Source organism: Triturus cristatus, chromosome 3_2 (assembly GCF_964204655.1).
Source record: "Triturus cristatus chromosome 3_2, aTriCri1.1, whole genome shotgun sequence".
Taxonomy (NCBI): domain Eukaryota; kingdom Metazoa; phylum Chordata; class Amphibia; order Caudata; family Salamandridae; genus Triturus; species Triturus cristatus.
Genome location: NC_140584.1, coordinates 1,025,718,425 through 1,025,733,394, shown reverse-complemented (window position 1 = coordinate 1,025,733,394; position 14,970 = coordinate 1,025,718,425).

The following is a 14,970-nucleotide window of genomic DNA, read 5'->3' as shown; positions in this document are numbered from 1 at the left end:
AATCAGGGAATACCATGCCAGACATGCAGGATGCACCGTGCCAACACACCAGCATTGACTGAGAAGAGGCACCTTGGAGGCATAGGGACACCTTTATTAGTCATGTTTTTGGGATTGCAGAGGCAACTTGAAGTACACATGAACACATCATGTGGAGTAACATGTGGCTCCAACACTGGCACCCCCCTTCTGCAGCACAAATGCGTGATAGCCATGGAACTGGCACACAAGCGTCGGCTAACAGCTAAACACCCACAGCTGCTCACGGAGAGCCTGCCATACACCATACATCCGCTGATGTGGAAGTCCCACGCCATGTCAAGACAATGTTAACCGTATGTGTCCGAGGGCAGTGTCACACACATTGATGCCATCATCACAATCCACTATCCCATCACTGATGACTGACAACCAGGCAGCCCATCTATTCAGGTGTACCCAGCTGCATGTCGTGTCCCATGGGGATGCCACATGTCTGCAGAGGAACCAAACCCCGACCGGGGCAGTGTGCACACATCGTGAACAACTGCCACACCCAATACACCCCAGATGCATCCCTTACCCCATGGAGACTTCCAAACGTGTCCGTGCCTGTAACGCTGAGTCAGCCCACGATGTCATGTCCATGAGGAATAGCAGTGCCACAACAATGCAACCAGCAAACGGCATGCGCAGGTACCTGGGGAAGAGAGACACACAAGAAGTCAGCCACAAAAAGCACAGCCACTTGCATGTGCAGTTACTCGACACATGTATGGATGACAACATGCTAGGTCACAATTATGACTGGGGAAATACTACCATCACTGCCACCATCACTCCAGTGACACACCCACACACACCTCTGACCCACGTACCATACATGCAGGTGGAGACACACATCACAACGCATGCCACACGGGGACCAATGCGTGCACACTCAGACCCTGGTACTCACCACTAAGCAAAGAAGTCGCGTATGAGCCGAGTCCGGATGTCCTCTTGCGGCTCCACATCCTCCACATCACTAGCCCCATTGCCAAGCCCTTCGTCCTCCACGGGTGGATGGTCCTCGTCATGTTGATTCAGGATGAGTGGCACAGCTCTTTCAACTGCCATGTTGTGCAGCATGCAGCAGACCATGAAGATCTTGCAGACCTTCGCCGGGGCATAAGGGAGTGCACCGCCGGTCTTGTGGGGGCACCGGAATCGGCTCTTCAGCATGCCAAACGTCCTCTCTATCACTCGCCTTGTCCGGCCATGGGCGGTGTTATAGCGGAGCTGGGCCGGCGTGATGGGGTTGCGGAGAGGTGTCAGCAGCCAAGGCATGTTGGGATAGCCAGCGTCCCCTACATGGGAAGCACATGGACATCGTTAGAACTGGTGTAGCGGTTGTGCTGGTCGGCTATACAGAATACAGGACAGACAGACTGTACCCACCAACAACACATGCCCGTTCGTTGCGCAGCTGCATCATCATATCAGGCATCCCGCTACGCCTCATGATGTAGGCATCGTGTGCTGATCCTGGGAAACGAGCACAGACATGTGAAATCACCATATTGGACAGACACACCACAAGGGCATTGATGGAGTGGTAGTGCTTCCGATTGCGGTAAGCCACCTCCCGTGCGTGTGGTGGTACCAAACCTACATGTGTCCCATCTATGGACCCAATGACATGGGGCATCCCTCCCAGGGCATAGAATCCACGCTTGACCTCAGTCATCTGTTCAGGGGTTGGGAACTTGATGAAGTCATCCAGGTGAATCAACATGGCCTCCAAGAAATCATGCAGCACATCGCTGAACATGCTCTGGGACATGCCACCAACATGAGCTATGGTATTTTGGAAGGTACCCGTGGCCAGAAAATGTAGGGCAGCCATTACCTTCAGCTGGGGTGTCAGTGCCGTAGGATACCTGTGCTGCGGTTGCAGGTGTGGTGCCAGTCTCGCCGTCAGCTCCAGAATCAACGGTTGGGTGAAGCGGTAGAGCCGGATCCTGTCATTGTCCTGCATGGTAGCCAAGTTTGGAATTCTTCGGGCAACAGGAGGCGCTCTGCAGTAATTTGGAAGTGACAAGGAAGAGTGAGTGCACTACGAGAACAACTCATGTCTACTGAGCACATGTAAATCTGGCAATACACACATGCCACATAGGGAGTCAGGCATGTGCTACATGCCCAGGACACGTATGGATGCAAGGTGACACTCCTTCCAAGACCCAGCTACACACGGTGATTGAGAACCTCCCCATGCCACGCCATGGAAATAGGTGTGTCCCAGTGCAAGTGCACTGCCCGACGCAAGACAGGAGTGACATACACCCACACATCAGCAGAAGTGTGATGCCGATTGCAGAGACTGGTAGCGGAACACTGGAGCCACAGGTCACATGACATTACACTAGTCCAGCCCACACACCTTGCCATGAAGGTGCACATGTCATGACTCACCACACATTCCTTGTGAGTTTGCTGACATGGCCTTGTCACGCTACTCCGTGTCCCATGCATACATGTGCACCTCACATCCGATAACACATGTGGCATGGTGTTGGGAACAGTGTGCAATGACAATCTACACACAGCCACATGTTGGTTGCTGCAACGGCTGCAGCTTTTGAGGGTGCTACAACATCAACCTGATGTAAATCCCGGACACATATATGACATAGTCACATTGTGCACTGTGGGTAGTGACAAGTCATGTGTCATGACCCCTGTACCGGGCATCATGGGACACTTCCGTGTGTTGGTGTCCGTGCCATGCCAGTGACGCTCACCCCAAGTGCGCAGTCCCACATGCACACATGTCAAAGGAGTCAAGGGCATGCCTGGCACACATTGCACCCTCACACAGTACACATGTACACATCTCATCATACATCTGGTGCCTTCTCCACTCAGGAGGCATGTTCCACATCACAGCCTGTGACACCTGTGCCCCACACATGTAGTAATGCACAGACGATGCCTTGATGTCCATTCCTGGACAAGTATGTCCATCCATGGACAAGTATGTCCGCCCTATTCCTACATGTGTGTCGCCTATCACCACAGTGATGTGTAAAAACCGCCGTACTGCTGCTGAGAGGGCCTGTGCATGTTCCCAAATCACTGTGGGAGTGCTGCCGTATGTGTACCCATCGTGATGGCGAGCGTACAGGCATTTGTACGGTCCGTAGCACTACGGGTACGCATACGCGTGCAGACCCATAGTGATAGTGAGCGTAGATGCGTGTGTACGTTCCGTACCACTACGGGTACGCATACGCGTGCAGACCCATAGTGATAGTGAGCGTAGATGCGTGTGTATGGCCCTATCACTATGGGTCTGCACGCGTATGCGTAGCCGTAGTGGTACGGACCGTACACTCGCATCTACGCTCACTATCACTATGGGTCTGCACACGTATGCGTACCCGTAGTGTTACGGACCGTACACACGCATGTACGCTCACTATCACTATGGGTCTGCACGCGTATGCGTACCCGTAGTGGTACGGACCGTACACACGCATGTACGCTCACTATCACTATGGGTCTGCACGCGTATGCGTACCCGTAGTGGTACGGACCGTACACACGCATGTACGCTCACTATCACTATGGGTCTGCACGCGTATGCGTACCCGTAGTGGTACGGACCGTACACACGCATGTACGCTCACTATCACTATGGGTCTGCACGCGTATGCGTACCCGTAGTGGTACGGACCGTACACTCGCATGTACGCTCACTATCACTAGGAGTACGCATACGCGTGCAGACCCATAGTGATATAGAGCGTACATGCGTGTGTACGGTCCGTAACACTACGGGTACGCATACGCGTGCAGACCCATAGTGATAGAGAGCGTACATGCGTGTGTACGGTCCGTAACACTACGGGTACGCATACGCGTGCAGACCCATAGTGATGGAGAGCGTAGGCATGCATGTACGGGCCGTTGCCATGCATTTGGGGTGCCCTAGGGCCCCGAAACGCACCGTACCTGTGTGTGATGCTCCAAATTACATAGGGGACAAGTATTAAGGCCTACATGCATGCTGGTTGTCATGGAGACCAAGTTCAAAATTCGAAATTGTTCTGGAAGGTGCACAGCAGAAGTCAGTTTGAATTCTTCTACTTTGTTGCAATGTGTTTGTGGGGCTGACATCATGCAGGAGAATGAAACCGATAGAGAACCCACAGACTGCTAGGTTTGAAGGGATTGGTGGAAACATAGGATGCAAATGTGAGTGACCAATCACTCTGTACTCCTGTGCATGAGACTGGGCAGAAGGGCACATATAAGGCAGCCAGGTCCCATGAGGGAGCACTTGCCTGCACATCTTTGCATTCGTCGACCCAGCTGCTGCTACTGATTCCCTGGAACCATGTCAAGGGCTGTGGAGAGGACACAGCCATTCACCCTGGAGGAGAACATGGCTCTGCTGGATGTGATCCTCCCACAGTACTCCATGCTGTATGGGCGACCAGGGTATCAGGTGAGTGCATAGGCCACTGCCACAGACTGTCCCTATGTTGTGACTGTGACTTCTGCCATTGCGTCCAGGTGTAACACACATGCCATGTACTGTCGGGGGGGTCCCGGGGGGGGTGCCTGATGTCTCCCAGCAGTGCCCTGAGACAGGAGGGGTGGGGGCCTATCACTCCCAGCAGTGCCCTGAGACAGGAGGGGTGGGGGCCTATCACTCCCAGCAGTGCCCTGAGACAGGAGGGGTGGGGGCCTATCACTCACAGCAGTGCCCTGAGACAGGAGGGGTGGGGGCCTATCACTCACAGCAGTGCCCTGAGACAGGAGGGGTGGGGGCCTATCACTCACAGCAGTGCCCTGAGACAGGAGGGGTGGGGGCCTATCACTCCCAGCAGTGCCCTGAGACAGGAGGGGTGGGGGCCTATCACTCACAGCAGTGCCCTGAGACAGGAGGGGTGGGGGCCTATCACTCACAGCAGTGCCCTGAGACAGGAGGGGTGGGGGCCTATCACTCACAGCAGTGCCCTGAGACAGGAGGGGTGGGGGCCTATCACTCCCAGCAGTGCCCTGAGACAGGAGGGGTGGGGGCCTATCACTCCCAGCAGTGCCCTGAGACAGGAGGGGTGGGGGCCTATCACTCACAGCAGTGCCCTGAGACAGGAGGGGTGGGGGCCTATCACTCACAGCAGTGCCCTGAGACAGGAGGGGTGGGTGTGATGCACAGTGTGAGCCTTGATCATTGATTGTGACATTGCCATCATTCCACCTGTGTACCCACTGTGGCACGTACTGCTTTTTCCCTCACCAGGGGATGATGTCCCTATGACAAAGGTGCAATGCGTTGGCTGCATGACATGCCTTGTTGTAACCAGCTAATTTGTACCCATATGTCTCTCTGTGACATGTGGCTGGTGTATTGATGTGGTGTCACTTGTTCCTCCTCACAGGTAGGCGCCACTGCCAAGGAGCAGATCTGGCTGACCGCCGTCAGTGCCGTGAGGGGTGTGGATGGTCGGAGGCGGAGCCTGCCCCAGGTGAGAAAACGCTGGCAGGATATCCGGTGCTGGACGCGGAGGATTGCACGGCTCCTGCTGGGGGACTCACCTGAGAGCCACAAGAACCGCGGCCGCCGCCGTCTGAGCCACCTCCACAGGCGTGTGCTGCCGGTGGTCTTTCCAGACCTGGAGAGGCGCTTACAGGCGATGCAGCAGCCGGAAGGGGGTAGGTACATGTGTGTTCGTTGTGTGTCACCGGCATTTGTAAGGGCACAGTAGCATGAATTAACTGGCAGGGTTTAAAGGTGCTGTGCAGATCCTGTTTGCCCCAGTATAGCGCTGTGCCCCTGCCACCCTTCCCCTCCTTGCAATGTGTTCTCTGGTCTGTGTGTAGTCACTCCTTCACAAGGTGATGTAGGCTGGCGCTTTGTCCACGAGAACAATGACTGTAGCATCATGTGTGGGGGTGGTGTGTAACAGGTTGTGGGACCTTGCCTGTGCACTGTCAAGTTCACTGCATGTGGGTTCCATGTCAGTTGGCACTGATGCTGACTCCAGACATGGGAGTTGGTCTCTCATGTGTCATGCCTTACAGCGCGCATGTCCTATGTAGTGGCCTGTGACATGATGTGCATGAGTGTGCGATACACATAGTGCAGGGATGGTGACGTGTGTTGCAGTCATTACCATTCAGTAGCATGTAGTTGCGTGCCCACTACTGTCCCCTGGGGCACCTTTTCCTCAGTGGTGTATGTGTCATCATAAACGTGGACAATCTCAGTGTCTACAGCGTAGGTTGTGCTCTGTGCCATTGTCCCCTGTCACCATGTATATAGACGTGCTATTTTGTACAGGTGTCCACTGTGCAGCCTGACCGGATTGTCCTTCTACATACTCACAGTTGCCAGTGCCTGTGTGTCTTGTTATACTCATCTGAGGATGGGCACTGGTACCTCATTATTTGTACAGGCGCACCTTGGCTGTTTGGCGTACACTCTTGCTTTTTGCCTGCCCCTGTGTGTATCAGCCAGACTATGAGATGTTGGTGCCACCTGTGTCTCAACAATTTGCCTCGTGTAGGGTCTTGTTGGTGCGGGCAATGCCTATGTGTCAAATCCTGATTTCTACTTGCTGGGTCTGGGCAGTGTGTGATGTGTCTGGACACACACGCAATGTGCAGTGACCGAGTCATGTTGGGCATGTTTTCAGCATTACCTATGCAGCATGTGTCTCAAGTTCATGGATATGGTCCCTGGTCATCGGTATTTTCGCCAACGCTGTGTGGTGCAGATGCAGTGCAGGATTGTCCCCAGGGCCTGGGTGCTATGTCAGACTCCGTTTCCTGTGTTTAGCTATTGTCTCATGCTCTCCATGGTATTTCAGTGGCATGGTGGCTCAACCAACTGTGTGTTTCATGCCCTACATCGGTACCTTGTTTAGTAGATGTTAGGGATCTTCCTTTTCAGGCTATGCAGTGTTACCTATGTCGATTGTACTCATGTGACTGATGTGTACAGCTGTCTGATTAATTTCTGTCTCTCCACCCTGCCCACAGCATCGTCGGGGGACACAGAGGGAGACATGGACACAGGCAAGGCGGAGGGACCGAGCACCAGTGCCAGCCGTGACATCGGGGCTGGCACATCGAGTGGGACAGAGGTGGAGGATAGTGCGGCCGAGGACCTGTCGACTGGCACGTCAGAATACGAAGCTGACAGGTCCGAGGAGGATGTCTCCGAGTGGGCGGTGGCTGCACCAGCAGCTGACAGCGGAACAACACCTCGCACCGCCCCCTCAGTTCCCACCAGCCGCCTCCCACTTGCTCGTGTCCCTTCCCAGCGTGCCCGGTCACAGCATGTCTCCTTCCTGCCAGGCACCGCACCCCCTGCCCCTGTCTCCACTGCTGCCGCCAATGCAGAGTCTGTGGACATCCAGCGGCAACTGCAGGTTGGTCAGGCTGCGATCCTTAATGTCCTCCATGCCCACGGCAAAACCCTCACCAACATCGAGGCTTTCTTGGAGGGCATTCATTCATCGTAGGCTGACCAACGCAACTTGCTGAGGTCCATCGACTCCACACTGACTGCAGCAGTGGGTCTCCTGCAGCGCGACCTCCCCCCACCTACCCCTGCCCCATCCACACTTCCCACTCCCATGCCTGTCCCACGTACACCCAGACGTCGGCATGCACCCACATCAACGGACACGGGCACCACACCAGCAGGGAAGGTCCACCGCACTCCTCCTGACACGCACACACAGGGTGAGGTAGGCACACCCACTGGGTCGGGGGGCAAACGTGTGACACGCAGCCATAGTGGGAGTCCGCATTCCACCCAGTCCACTCCCTCCAAATCCCCTCCCCTCAGCTCTCCTGGCCACATCTCCCCCAAGGACTCCTTCATGGCCGCTCTGTCCCTGAGCCCCACAGTTACACCACCACGCAAGCGGTCAAGGAGGTCCCCGGTCAGGGTGGTTGAGTCTCCCCCCCTGTCTCCACCCTCCCCCGGTGGCGCTGCGACCCATCCCTCTGAACCCCCCCCCTCCTTGGGGCCTGAGGTCCCTTCGGGTGCAGGGGACTCCCTGGAGGACCTTGCAAAGGTGTGTAGTGCCATCCTGGCCTCCGCCTTTGGCACTGACCCACCCCCTGTGGTGGAGTCCTCCATCCCTGCACCCACAACGCCGCCCCTTTGCCCTGATGTCCCTGCGGTGCCTGTTGCTTCCCCCCCCCTGATGCCCTCACCAGTGTGGAAGACGATGCCATTTGACTGTGCAGGCAAGGTAGGGGACACGCATCCCACTGTGTCCCCCATCCAGCTGAGAATCATTGACTGCCCTATGGGCTTTGTGAAGATTGAACTGCCTGCGATCCACGGACATTGTGCTCATGCTGAATAAAGCTTAATTTTGTTTTCATTATCACACTACTGCTATGCTGGTATTGGTGTTGGTGGGGCTGCTACATGGTTTTTGGTGGTGTGTAAGGGTTTGGGTGTGTGGGATATGTAGTAGTGTACTGCTCATTGGTGGGACCCTGGGATCTGTGTGCCATCACAAGGTGTTGGCTAACTTTCTTTGTTCATGTAAGCAGTTACTGCATGGTGCACTTGTCCCAGGGTGTATTCCTTCCTCTGTGTACCCAGCTTTCTTCCCTGCAGGGTGTTCCCAATGTTTAGCGCAGAGCTGTGTCTACATGAGCTGTGTGTGTGACGGAGCCCTTCTACTTTGGCCATGCATGCAGGGCCATGTCTCCACCTGCAACAATCGTGGCATCCTTGATGATCACTGTACTTGTGTGTGGAGTCTGTTGACATGAGTTCATGGGGACATGTTCCCTTGTAGCCAGTATGCATGTGGATAATTCTGGCCTCACACACATGTGTTACACCCCTCCTGTCTCAGGGCACTGGTGGGAGGACTCCACACCCACCCCTCCTGTCTCAGGGCACTGCTGGGAGTGATAGGCACCCACCCCTCCTGTCTCAGGGCACTGCTGGGAGGACTCTGCACCCACCCCTCCTGTCTCAGGGCACTGCTGGGAGTGATAGGCACCCACCCCTCCTGTCTCAGGGCACTGCTGGGAGGACTCTGCACACACCCCTCCTGTCTCAGGGCACTGCTGGGAGTGATAGGCACCCACCCCTCCTGTCTCAGGGCACTGCTGGGAGGACTCTGCACACACCCCTCCTGTCTCAGGGCACTGCTGGGAGGACTCCACACCCACCCCTCCTGTCTCTGGGCACAGCTGGGAGGACTCCACACCCACCCCTCCTGTCTCTGGGCACAGCTGGGAGGACTCCACACCCACCCCTCCTGTCTCAGGGCACTGCTGGGAGTGATAGGCACCCACCCCTCCTGTCTCAGGGCACTGCTGGGAGTGATAGGCAACCACCCCTCCTGTCTCAGGGCACTGCTGGGTGGACTCTGCACACACACCTCCGATTTCAGGATATGTACGCTTGGCACATACACGGTGGGGGTACGCTCAATGCATTCGAGGTGAGGGTACGAGTCTACTTACACTGGTGTGGTGGGGGTACGCTCCATGCATACGCGGGTGAGGGTACGGGTCGAACTTGCACTGTTGGGGTGGGGGTACGCTCCGTACGTCCGCGGGTGGGGGTACGGGTCGTACTTACACTGTTGGCATGGGGGGTACGCTCCTTGCATACGCGGGTGGGGGTACGGGTCGTACTTACACTGTTGGGCTGGGGGGTACGCTCCTTGCATTCGCGGGTGGGGGTACGGGTCGTACTTACACTGTTGGGCTGGGGGGTACGCTCCTTGCATTCGCGGGTGGGGGTACGGGTCGTACTTACGCTGTTGGGCTGGGGGGTACGCTCCTTGCATTCGCGGGTGGGGGTACGGGTCGTACTTACGCTGTTGGGCTGGGGGGTACGCTCCTTGCATACGCGGGTGGGGGTACGGGTCGTACTTACACTGTTGGGCTGGGGGGTACGCTCCTTGCATTCGCGGGTGGGGGTACGGGTCGTACTTACACTGTTGGGCTGGGGGGTACGCTCCTTGCATTCGCGGGTGGGGGTACGGGTCGTACTTACGCTGTTGGGCTGGGGGGTACGCTCCTTGCATTCGCGGGTGGGGGTACGGGTCATACTTACGCTGTTGGGCTGGGGGGTACGCTCCTTGCATTCGCGGGTGGGGGTACGGGTCGTACTTACACTGTTGGGCTGGGGGGTACGCTCCTTGCATTCGCGGGTGAGGGTACGGGTTGAACTTACGCTGTTGGGCTGGGGGGTACGCTCCTTGCATTCGCGGGTGGGGGTACGGGTCGTACTTACACTGTTGGGGTGGGGGTACGGTCCGTGAGTCCGCGGGTGGGGGTTCGAGTCGTACTTACACTGTTGGCATGGGGGGTACGCTCCATGCATACGCGGGTGAGGGTACGGGTCGAACTTACATTGTTGGGGTGGGGGTACGGTCCGTGAGTCCGCGGGTGGGGGTTCGAGTCGTACTTACACTGTTGGCATGGGGGGTACGCTCCATGCATACGCGGGTGAGGGTACGGGTCGAACTTACACTGTTGGGGTGGGGGTACGCTCCGTACGTCCGCGGGTGGGGGTACGGGTCGTACTAACACTGTTGGCATGGGGGGTACGCTCCTTGCATACGCGGGTGGGGGTACGGGTCGTACTTACACTGTTGGGCTGGGGGGTAAGCTCCTTGCATACGCGGGTGAGGGTTCGCGTCGTACTTGCACTGTTGGCATGGGGGGTACGCTCCATGCATACGCGGGTGGGGGTACGGGTCGTACTTGCACTGTTGGGCTTAGGGGTACGCTCCTTGCATACGGGGTGGGGGTAGGGTCCGTACATATCCGTCCCCACGCTATGTGATGTTTGTGCGGCCCGTACCCAGGCCTTTGCCACGTGGGTGCGATCCGTCCCGCCATTGTTGGGGTGACGTGTGTGGGCGTGGTCCGACTCGTACCCACGCTCTTCAGGCGTGGGTACGGGACGTACCTGTCTGGTTGTGTTGCCGGTTCGCGTGGTGACGGACTTCCGTTGTGGCGGTCGCTGGCTTATCAGGACACGCCCCCACCCCCTCGTGGTGACCAGGGCATGGGAGTCAGGTATGTCCAGGCCATGTGTGGTGTGTGACTTATGTGGTTGTTTTGTGGCCTGCCCTGGTCGTGCCACCCCCACCCCACCCCACTTTCCCCCATCCCTTAGTTATTCTGACCTTCTGCGGCGTCTGCGTCGTAACCTGTAGAGGAGGTGTACTGCTATGAGGGCAGGGATGACTCGTAGGTTCGGGTCCATGTCTGTCCGTCGCGTACTGGTACTCCTTGCTCGCGTCGTCCTGTCGCGTACGGGTCCTCCTTGATCGCGTCGTCCTGTCGCGTACGGGTCCTCCTTGGTGGCGTCGTCCTGTGTGTCCGTCACGTACTGGTCCTCCTTGTTCGCGTCGTCGTCTGTCCGTCGCGTACTGGTGGTCCTTGTTCGCGTCGTCCTGATTTCCCGGCAGTTTTTGGCTGCCGCAAAATATTCGCCGTGCGGGGTGACGTCGGTGCGAATCGTGATTCCTGGGTCGTGAATGGCTGGCTGCGAGCGTCCCGACGTCAGGTCGGCGCTTTCCCGGATCGCATTGGTAGGTGTTTTTTTGTTCGGTCGGGCTTTTTTACGATTCGTACGGTAATGGTGTACCCGTGCGAATCGTAATTCCTTGTTTGTGAAAATTGACGACCGGGTACGCGTCAGGCGGAGATTGTGCTCCGTCCGACGGTTCGTACCCGGTTTTTGCAGGATCGTGATCGGCACCCTACTCTATGTAATATAGACTGGAGTGGGAATAGTTAATTAATTAAGTTCAGTGTCCAGCACCTACTCTAATGTAATATAGGTTGGAGTGAGAATAGTAAATTAATTAAGTTCAGTGTCCAGCACTTATCTTAATTAAATATAGACTGGAGTGGGAATAGTAAATTAATTCAGTTCAGTGTCCAGCACATACTCTAATTAAATATAGGTTGGAGTGAGAATAGTAAATTTATTAAGTTCAGTGTCCAGCACTTATCTTCATTTAATATAGACTGGAGTGGGAATAGTTAATTATTTTAGTTCAGTGTCCAGCACTTATCTTAATTTAATATAGACTGGAGTGGGAATAGTAAATTATTTTAGTTCAGTGTCCAGCACCTACCCTAATTTAATATAGGTTGGAGTGAGAATAGTAAATTAATTAAGTTCCGTGTCCAGCAGTTATCTTAATTAAATATAGACTGGAGTGGGAATAGTAAATTAATTAAGTTCAGTATCCAGCACCTACTCTAATTTAATATAGGTTGGAGTGAGAATAGTAAATTAATTATGTTCAGTGTCCAGCACTTATCTTAATTAAATATAGATTGGAGTGGGAATAGTAAATTAATTAAGTTCTGTGTCCAGCACATACTCTAATAAAATATAGGTTGGAGTGAGAATAGTAAATTAATTATGTTCAGTGTCCAGCACTTATCTTAATTAAATATAGACTGGAGTGGGAATAGTTAATTAATTAAGTTCAGTGTCCAGCACCTACTCTAATGTAATATAGGTTGGAGTGAGAATAGTAAATTAATTAAGTTCAGTGTCCAGCACTTATCTTAATTAAATATAGACTGGAGTGGGAATAGTAAATTAATTCAGTTCAGTGTCCAGCACATACTGTAATATAGGTTGGAGTGAGAATAGTACATTTATTAAGTGCAGTGTCCAGCACTTATCTTCATTTAATATAGACTGGAGTGGGAATAGTAAATTATTTTAGTTCAGTGTCCAGCACTTATCTTAATTTAATATAGACTGGAGTGGGAATAGTAAATTATTTTAGTTCAGTGTCCAGCACCTACCCTAATTTAATATAGGTTGGAGTGAGAATAGTAAATTAATTAAGTTCAGTGTCCAGCAGTTATCTTAATTAAATATAGACTGGAGTGGGAATAGTAAATTAATTAAGTTCAGTGTCCAGCACCTACTCTAATTTAATATAGGTTGGAGTGAGAATAGTAAATTAATTATGTTCAGTGTCCAGCACTTATCTTAATTAAATATAGACTAGAGTGGGAATCGTAAATTAATTAAGTTCAGTGTCCAGCATCTACCCTAATTAAATATAGTTTGGAGTGAGAATAGTAAATTAATTAAGTTCAGTGTCCAGCACTTATCTTAATTAAATATAGATTGGAGTGGGAATAGTAAATTAATTAAGTTCTGTGTCCAGCACATACTCTAATAAAATATAGGTTGGAGTGAGAATAGTAAATTAATTAAGTTCAGTGTCCAGCAGTTATCTTAATTAAATATAGAGTGGAGTGGGAATAGTAAATTAATTAAGTTCAGTGTTCAGCACCTACTCTAATTTAATATAGGTTGGAGTGAGAATAGTAAATTAATTATGTTCAGTGTCCAGCACTTATCTTAATTAAATATAGACTAGAGTGGGAATAGTAAATTAATTAAGTTCAGTGTCCAGCATCTATCCTAATTAAATATAGATTGGAGTGAGAATAGTAAATTAATTAAGTTCAGTGTCCAGCACTTATCTTAATTAAATATAGATTGGAGTGGGAATAGTAAATTAATTAAGTTCTGTGTCCAGCACATACTCTAATAAAATATAGGTTGTAGTGAGAATAGTAAATTAATTAAGTTCAGTGTCCAGCACTTATCTTAATTAAATATAGACTGGAGTGGGAATAGTTAATTAATTAAGTTCAGTGTCCAGCACCTACTCTAATGTAATATAGACTGGAGTGGGAATAGTTAATTAATTAAGTTCAGTGTCCAGCACCTACTCTAATGTAATATAGGTTGGAGTGAGAATAGTAAATTCATTAAGTTCAGTGTCCAGCACTTATCTTAATTAAATATAGACTGGAGTGGGAATAGTAAATTAATTCAGTTCAGTGTCCAGCACATACTCTAATTAAATATAGGTTGGAGTGAGAATAGTAAATTTATTAAGTTCAGTGTCCAGCACTTATCTTCATTTAATATAGACTGGAGTGGGAATAGTAAATTATTTTAGTTCAGTGTCCAGCACTTATCTTAATTTAATATAGACTGGAGTGGGAATAGTAAATTATTTTAGTTCAGTGTCCAGCACCTACCCTAATTTAATATAGGTTGGAGTGAGAATAGTAAATTAATTAAGTTCAGTGTCCAGCAGTTATCTTAATTAAATATAGACTGGAGTGGGAATAGTAAATTAATTAAGTTCAGTGTCCAGCACCTACTCTAATTTAATATAGGTTGGAGTGAGAATAGTAAATTAATTATGTTCAGTGTCCAGCATTTATCTTAATTAAATATAGACTAGAGTGGGAATAGTAAATTAATTAAGTTCAGTGTCCAGCATCTACACTAATTAAATATAGATTGGAGTGAGAATAGTAAATTAATTAAGTTCAGTGTCCAGCACTTATCTTAATTAAATATAGACTGGAGTGGGAATAGTAAATTAATTTAGTTCAGTGTCCAGCACCTACTATAATTTAATATAGGTTGGAGTGAGAATAGTAAATTAATTAAGTTCAGTCTGTAGTGGGAGTAGTATGTTAATTAAGTTTGGTAAATAGCAAATATTAGAATTAAATATAGAGTTGAATAGGAACAATTAAATAAATTTGTTTTAATTTACAAAAAATCTGTAGATTTTAGTTTTGGTTGGATAAAAGATAGAAGTTATATCAGAATGCAAATTCCAATTTTTTTTATAAAATAGTAGAAAGGAAAATAAGATTTGTTTTATAGTTGTTGGAATGTATATTCATTAGAGAGAAAATATTGTTTATTATTACGCATATTCTAATAATTAAATCATTGAAATAAACATGTAATAAAATTATTAATATTTAACATTTGTATTATAGTCATAATTTTTTTATAATGGATATATATTTGTTTAATGTATATTTTGGACATGAATATATAAACACACAAAATAATTAAAAATAAAAATATCTGATTTTTATAGCTGTTTAATATTTATAAATTTATATTGTGTACTCTCA